Genomic DNA, 7,505 nt, shown 5'->3' with positions numbered 1-7,505 from the left:
CCGCGTCCCCAAAGAGCGGTTTCAAGAACTCAAACCACCATGAGACGCCTCCTCGTTCTCATTCTCGTTGTCTTCTTCGGGAGATCTTGCACTTTGCGATTTTTCTTTCTTTCTTTCTTTCTTTTGCTTTTCTTCTTTCTTTCTTTTGCTTTTCTTTTTTCGCCTTTTTTCTTCATTTTCATTTTTCCTTTCTATTTTGGATTTACTTTTACTTTTCTGTTTTGTTATATATTTTTTTCTTATTTCTTTTTTTTTTCTTCTTTACACAGGTGACTAATTATCTTTTTTCTGGTGTGTACATATCCTGTCCCCTCTCTCTTCCTGTCTCTTTTTCCTGCCTTTTCCTATTCTTGTATTTCTCTCCCTGTCTTTCTCTTCTTGATATTCTTCTACTGTGCTTCTACCATTGTCTTTCCCTCACTGTCTTAATCCTACTACTTTAATCCCACTATCTTCCTCCTACTGTTTTCTTCTCGCTCTTTTTATCCCATTATTTTAGCTTCGCTCTCTCAAACTGGATTCTCTTCACTAGATTTTTCTTAGTGGCTTTCTCCCTGTCTCTAAGTCTCTATCTTATATCTTAGCCTCTCTCTCTCTCTCTCTCTCTCTCTCTCTCTCTCTCTCTCTCTCTCTCTCTCTCTCTCTCTCTCTCTCTCTCTCTCTCTCTCTCTCTCTCTCTCTCTCCATATATATATATATAATATATTTATATACATATGTATTATATATATATATATATATATATATATATATATATATATATATATATATACATCGCCCTCTATCTATCTATCTATCTATCTATCTATCTATCTATCTATCGATCTGCCTTTCATATTTAGTAAAAATCAAGTTGTGTATGTCACTTTCTATGTCCTACTCCTTCACTCATCCTCTTCTCTTTCCTGGTCACAATTGACAGAATAAACCCTCTCCTGACCCTTTATCCCATAACTTAACTAGCTTCCCGGGGCCCCTACAGTCCTAGGGCCCCTTCCATGAGATCCTCCCTCTTGGGCCCTCTCGAAGATCTACCCCTTCACCACCTCCTAAAACTCGGACCCTTCTTGGCCTCTTTGGACCCCATATGCAGTTCCGGGTTCTTCTCTTTTCCTGGACCCTTTATTGGCTAACGACACACCCCTGCTCCTCGGACCCCCGCAGAAGCTCTCAAAGTCATTCTTCAACTTCTTATTTGTCTCCCTTCGTCAGAATCTGTACCACCACTCTCGAAGCTGAACATCACATTGCCAGCTTTTCAGCCCCCTTGCTACCACTACAACCCCTCAGTGCCCCTCCATGCACCTTCCCACAACATCAGCCTCTTCACCATCACCGCCAACTGCCTCCCCATAACATCAGACCCCATCCCCTCTTCCTCTCCCTTTTTCTCTCCCCATTAGTCACCCAATCTCCACCCTCCCTGTGTAGATGCAGCCTAAGCCATTCCTTCCGTCTCCTCTGACTTTCACCTGCCTCTCTCCTTCCTCCTACTAATCCTCCCCTCCTCCTTCACCTCCTACACCTCCTACACCCGTCTTTCTCTTTTTTCTTCTCCTTCTTTTCCTCCTCCTTCTTTATCCTTTCCTTCTCTCTCTCTTTCTCCTCTTCCTCATCCTCTTTTCCTCCTCCTTCACTTCATTTTTCGTCCTCTTCTCTCTCCTCCGCCACTTCTTTTCATTTCTCTTTATCTTCTTTTTATTTTCACATTTTTGTCTCAATTATTACTTTTACTTGTTTTCACTTTCAATTTTCACTTTTTCTCAATTTATTATTTTTTTGATTTCTCTCTCTCTCTTTTATTTCAGTTTCTTTTTATCAATATCTTTCCTGTTTTATATCTTCCTCTTTTATTATCCAACTTTCCTTGTACCCAGGTTCCTGCGAGAAGGTCGTCGTAGAGGGTTGTCTCCCTGTCTCCTGCCCTCAAAATCCGTCACCATTCTCACTTCTTTCTGGCAATGCAGCCCATACAGGCTGGCACTTGGTCCAAATATTTCTCCCCATAAACTTGGGCTGTATCTTAAGGCGTTATCACACTGAACATAAGAATAAGACTGCAAGAGACCATAAGGCCTACACTAGGTATTTCCATGTCCATCACCACCTGTCATCCCCATCCATAAAGCTATTTAACTTTCTCTTAAAACAACCGGTACTTTCAGCGCTCACTACATGGTTACTACGTCTATACCATTAGTTGACCACTCAAATGATAAACCAGTGTTTACTTATTTTCTTCTTAAATCTAAATTTATCCAATTTAAATCCATTACTGTGAGGCCTGCCCTGTTATCTTAATATGATGACCGTATCTGCATCCCCTTGTTAAAGCTCTTGATCCACTTGAACCACCTCTATAAATGTTATCTCGATATTCAACGTAGCTGTCATCTGCCTTCGATGCCTAGCGTGCACCTACGCGCACGCACACATATACTACAACGTGGTACTTTCGACAACGGGTACAATCTCCCAAGGGACAGTTCATTATTCAGTGACCCAGCTCACCGACTTTTCCTGGAGACGCCCGTTTGACGAACAATAGATGCCGGCATCTCTGGTCAAGCCCTTTACTTTGAAAAATGGGCCTGGCTGCATCTCGGGTGAAGCCACTTGCGCCGCTCAAGTTGACGCAAAGAAACCTTTCTCCATTTTTAATGATATGGTAACTTGTCCTCCCCTTGCATGTGATTGGTCATTGCGGGAAAGAGAGAGTACGTGATTCGTGGATGCTGGTATGAATGCGCTCGTGACTGGTAGATGGGAGTACCGGGCTGTCTTTATGAAAAAGCCCCACCCACTCCCACCAATTACCACCTCTCTGTCTGCTTCTCCACCGTTTCTGTGTCATTGTCAGAGGAAAATGTGCGGTGCCTTACCGTCAGAGTAATTCATACAGAGTAAATATTTAAACAGCACTACCATTGGGACTCGAACTCTTGCCTGTGCGTCGTCTTATCGCAAGACATGGATGTTGCTGATCAACCCACGACAAACATCTGAAAGGAACGTTTCGAAACTTATCCTATGTATTCCCCAGCGTCAACTCGCGCAGCGCTATACAGAATTCTTTCATTGAGCCAGACAATCTAGGAGAGCAATTCGATAAGCACTGAAAGAGAAGCATAGGAGGGAAATGTAGATTCACCAACACTGGTAGGAGAGGGGAGGAGAGAGGAGAGGAGGGGAATGAAGAGGACGGGAGGGTTGGGGAGGAGAAGGGAGGGGAAAGAAAGGAAAGCAAATGGAAAGGAAGAGGAAGGAAATAAAGAAAAGAGGAGAGGAACGGAGAAATAGATTAAGAAGAGAGGGGAGAAAAGGGGAGGGGAGGAGAAAGAAAGGAAAAGAAATGGAAATGAAAAGGAAGGAAAGAAAAGAGGAGATGAAAGAAGATGGATGGAGGAGGGGGAAATATAGTAACACGGAAGGGGAGAAATAATAGACAGGTAGGAGGGAAGGGGTTGGTAGAGAAGCAAAAAAGAAAGCCATTAGAAAGAAAGAGGAAGGAAAGAAAAAGAGCGGAAATAAGATGGATGGAGATGGAAGGGGAAATAGAGGAAGAAGAAGGAGGGGAAGAGGGAAAAGGTAGAAAGAAGGGAGGAAGGAAGGGAATAAAGAGTATAAACAAAATGGAAAGTAAGAAGGGAAATTAAGGAAATGCCAGGGAAGGAAAGAGGAAAGGAAAAAAATTGAGGAAAAGGAACAGGGGAGAGAGAACGAGAGAGGGGAAGATGAGGAGGAGCGGGAGGAAGAAAGGAGAGGAGGGACGGGGTGGGGCGGAGGGAGGAAGGGAGGAAATAGGAAGTAGGGGAAAGAAGAGGATTGCCGGTACCCGTATCGGGAGGGGCAGTGAGGATAAGAGCATTGGGATCTGGTGGCATCCCCTTGCAAGGATCAATGGCGGATTCGTCCTTCCCAGGGGAGGTGCTTGTATTTTAAGTCTCAGGGTCTCTAGGCTTTGTTTGCCGTGTCCTGAGATGAAGTATGACAACACTTCAGGGTTCAGTGGTAAACCTAACTTGGTTGCATGTATCTGTCGTATAAATACATCTGAAGTTAGAGGTCATTGTGTTTAGCGCTGTAGTTTCCGGATTCGGAGAGATGGGGTCGGCCGCAGATACAGGTTTTTGAGCCAATATCTACAAATTATTAGTGAAGTCCTGAATTATCTTGTTTATGTAATGATATGTATAAGAACACGGGTACGTGTGTTCACTTATGCAAAGTAGACCACTTGGAAAAAGAAACTAACGAAGCAGAGCGCTTTCGTATATTACATCTTCAGTGCAACAAGTACTTGTTGCACTGAAGATGGAATATACGAAAGCGCTCTGCTTCGTTAGTTTCTTTTTTCAAGTGGTCTACTTTGCATATATATATATATATATATATATATATATATATATATATATATACAGTTCTCGACAAGGATGTACGAACGATTAGCGAGAATGATTGATGAGGAGTGTTGAGGACTGTTTTTGCTGAAATGCAGTTTTATATAAAAACTTAGCATATGGTTACATTGTTTCACCTATTTTCTTTAAAATGTGTGATTTCCATCTAATTTGATCAAAGAGAAGTTACGTTTTTATCCTCTATAAGATTACCAACCGCATACCGTCCGACTCACTAATTGCCGACCTCAACCAAAGAATGACGGTTTTTCTTCAAATGCACAATTTTATATAAAAAATTAGCAAATGGTTGCTTTATTTGACCTATTTTCTTTAAAATTTGTGATTTCCATGTAATTTGATCAAAGTAAAATTACGCTTTTATCCTCTGCAAAATTACCGACCATAACTATGATTCGTCCAGCCCGCCATCTATGATCACTGGTGGTATGGATCAAACTACACACTATTAAGTTTCTTACTATTGTGTTATTAGTGTTATAGATTGTATATAGTTAAATTATTTCATAGCTGTGGTCAGCAATTTTGCAGAAGATAAAAACGTAACTTCTCTTTGATCAAATTACATGGAAATCACACATTTTAAAAGATATAGGTCAAATAATGCAACCATATGCTACTTTTTTATATACAATAGTGCATTTCAACAAAAACCGTTTTTGTTCGAGTTTGGTCGGCTATTAATGAGTCGGACGATATTTGTAGCTGTGGTCGGTAAGTTTGCAGAGGATAAAAACGTAACTTTTTTTTTATCAAATTACATGGAAATCACACATTTTAAAGAAAAGAGGTCAAATAATGCAATCATATGCTATTTTTTATATAAAATCGTGCATTTCAGCAAAAACCGTCCTTGTTCGTGTTTGGTTGGCTATGAGTGAGTCGAACGGTAAATTTGCAGAGGATAAAAACGTAACTTCTCTTTGATCAAATTGCATGGAAATCACACACTTTAAAGAAAATAGATAAAAAAATGCAACCATATGCTAATTTTTATATAAGATTGTGCATTTCAGCAAAAAGCGTTCTTGTTCGAGTCTGGTCAACTATGAGCGAGTCGGCAATTTTGCAGAGGATAAAAACGTAACTTCTCTTTGATAAAATTGCATGAAAATCACACATTTTAAAGAAAATATGTCAAATAATGCAACTATTTACTATTTTTTTATATATAAGATTGTACATTTTAGCAAAAACCGGACGGTATTCATAGCTGTTGTCGGTAATTTTGCAGAAGATAAAAACGTAACTTTTCTTTGATCAAATTACATGGAAAACACACATTTTAAAGAAAATAGTTCAAATAATGCAACCATGTGCTATATAAATATGTGCATTTCAGCAAAAACCGTCATTCTTTGGTTGAGGTCGGCAATCAGTGAGACAGATGGTATGTGGTTGGTAATTTTGTACAGGATAAAAACGTAATTTCTCTTTGATCAAATTACATCAAAATCACACATTTTAAAGAAAATAGGTGAAATAATGCAACCATATGTTAAGTTTTTATATAAATTTGTGTATTCCAGCAAAAACAGTCCTCAACACTCCTTATCAATCATTCTCGCTAAACGTTCGTCCATACTTGTCCAGCACTGTGTACATATATATATATATATATATATATATATATATATATATATATATATATATATATATATATATATATATGTATATATGTATATACATATATATATATATCACAACAAAGTTATGTCGTAGCACATTTGTAAAATAATACTGATGACCCACTTTCGGAGAAGAATAAGCGAAGAAATAGAGATCTGTATATTTCGATCACTCACTGTGATCCTCTTCAGCACATATGAATTACAGAGTAGGGAACAGTGTGTATCTATACTAAAACAGTGAGGTAAGCTAGAAGGGACGGGGGCTCAGGTCACTAGTCCGGCGTGCATGTGTGGATCTTGGTGGCTCAGGTCCCGTGCCCGGCGTTGTGTGGACCTTGGTTCCTTTTCCCCACCGTTCGTGTACATGAAAACATTTTATTAACACTAACGGTGCACAAAAGACACCAAGGTCCACACAATGCCGGTCACGTGACCTGAGCCACCAAGATTACAAAGGGATTACAAAGGCAAAGCATGCCGACAGGAGACCTTTTGATCCATATCTAGGTCGGATGCAAAAAAAAAAAAAAAAACATTAATAATAAATTAAAACTATAACAATGTAAATAACAATTAAAATACATAAATAAATGCATTGGTATAGTTGAATAACAAACAAACAGGTAAATAGTAAATGATAATAAATTGACATATAACTAATAATAAATGAAAATCAGACAGACAAATTATAACAAAACAAAAACAAATAATATAACATAAATTAAAATAATTACAGCATCTTACTTAGGTATTTATCTAAATGATTCTTAAAGCTTCGAACTGAACTACATTGCACTACCTGTGCAGGAAGTTTATTCCATTCATTAACTACACGGTTGGCAAAGTTGTTTCTACCTACTTCCAAATTGAATCTATTTCCGGACAGTTTGAGACCATTGTTTCTTGTCTGATTCTCATTCAATGTGAAAATTTGGTCACTTTTGATGTTGTCAATTCCCTTTAAAATCTTAAAGACCTGTATCAAGTCACCTCTGAGTCTACGCTTTTTTAGGGAAAACAGATTCATGTGCTTAAGTCGATTTTCGTATGATTTATTTTTGATATTTGGAATCAGTTTTGTGGCTCGCCGTTGTACTTTTTCCAGTCTGTCAATGTCTTTAATGAGATTCGGTGACCATACGGAAACAGCATATTCCAAATGTGGACGAACTAACGATTTATATAGCTTGTTAATGAGTGATGGACTTTTGAAATCAAAAGATCGCGCAATCAATCCCAGAATCTTATTTGCTTTCTCAGAGGCTGAAATACACTGCTTGGATGATTTGAGGTCGTTACTGATAATTACGCCGAGATCTTTTTCACTATCCACTTTTGTTAACGAATTTCCAAATAACTTGTAATCGTACTTGCTGTTATTTTTACCTATGTGCATTACCTTGCATTTACTTGTGTTAAATTTCATTAGCCACTTTTCAGACCATTGCTGTAA

This window comes from Oratosquilla oratoria, chromosome 43 (assembly GCF_046742065.1).
Source record: "Oratosquilla oratoria isolate Oo_2021 chromosome 43, ASM4674206v1, whole genome shotgun sequence".
Lineage (NCBI taxonomy): Eukaryota > Metazoa > Arthropoda > Malacostraca > Stomatopoda > Squillidae > Oratosquilla > Oratosquilla oratoria.
The sequence above is the reverse complement of the archived record's forward strand: the minus strand, read 5'-3'. Positions refer to the sequence as shown.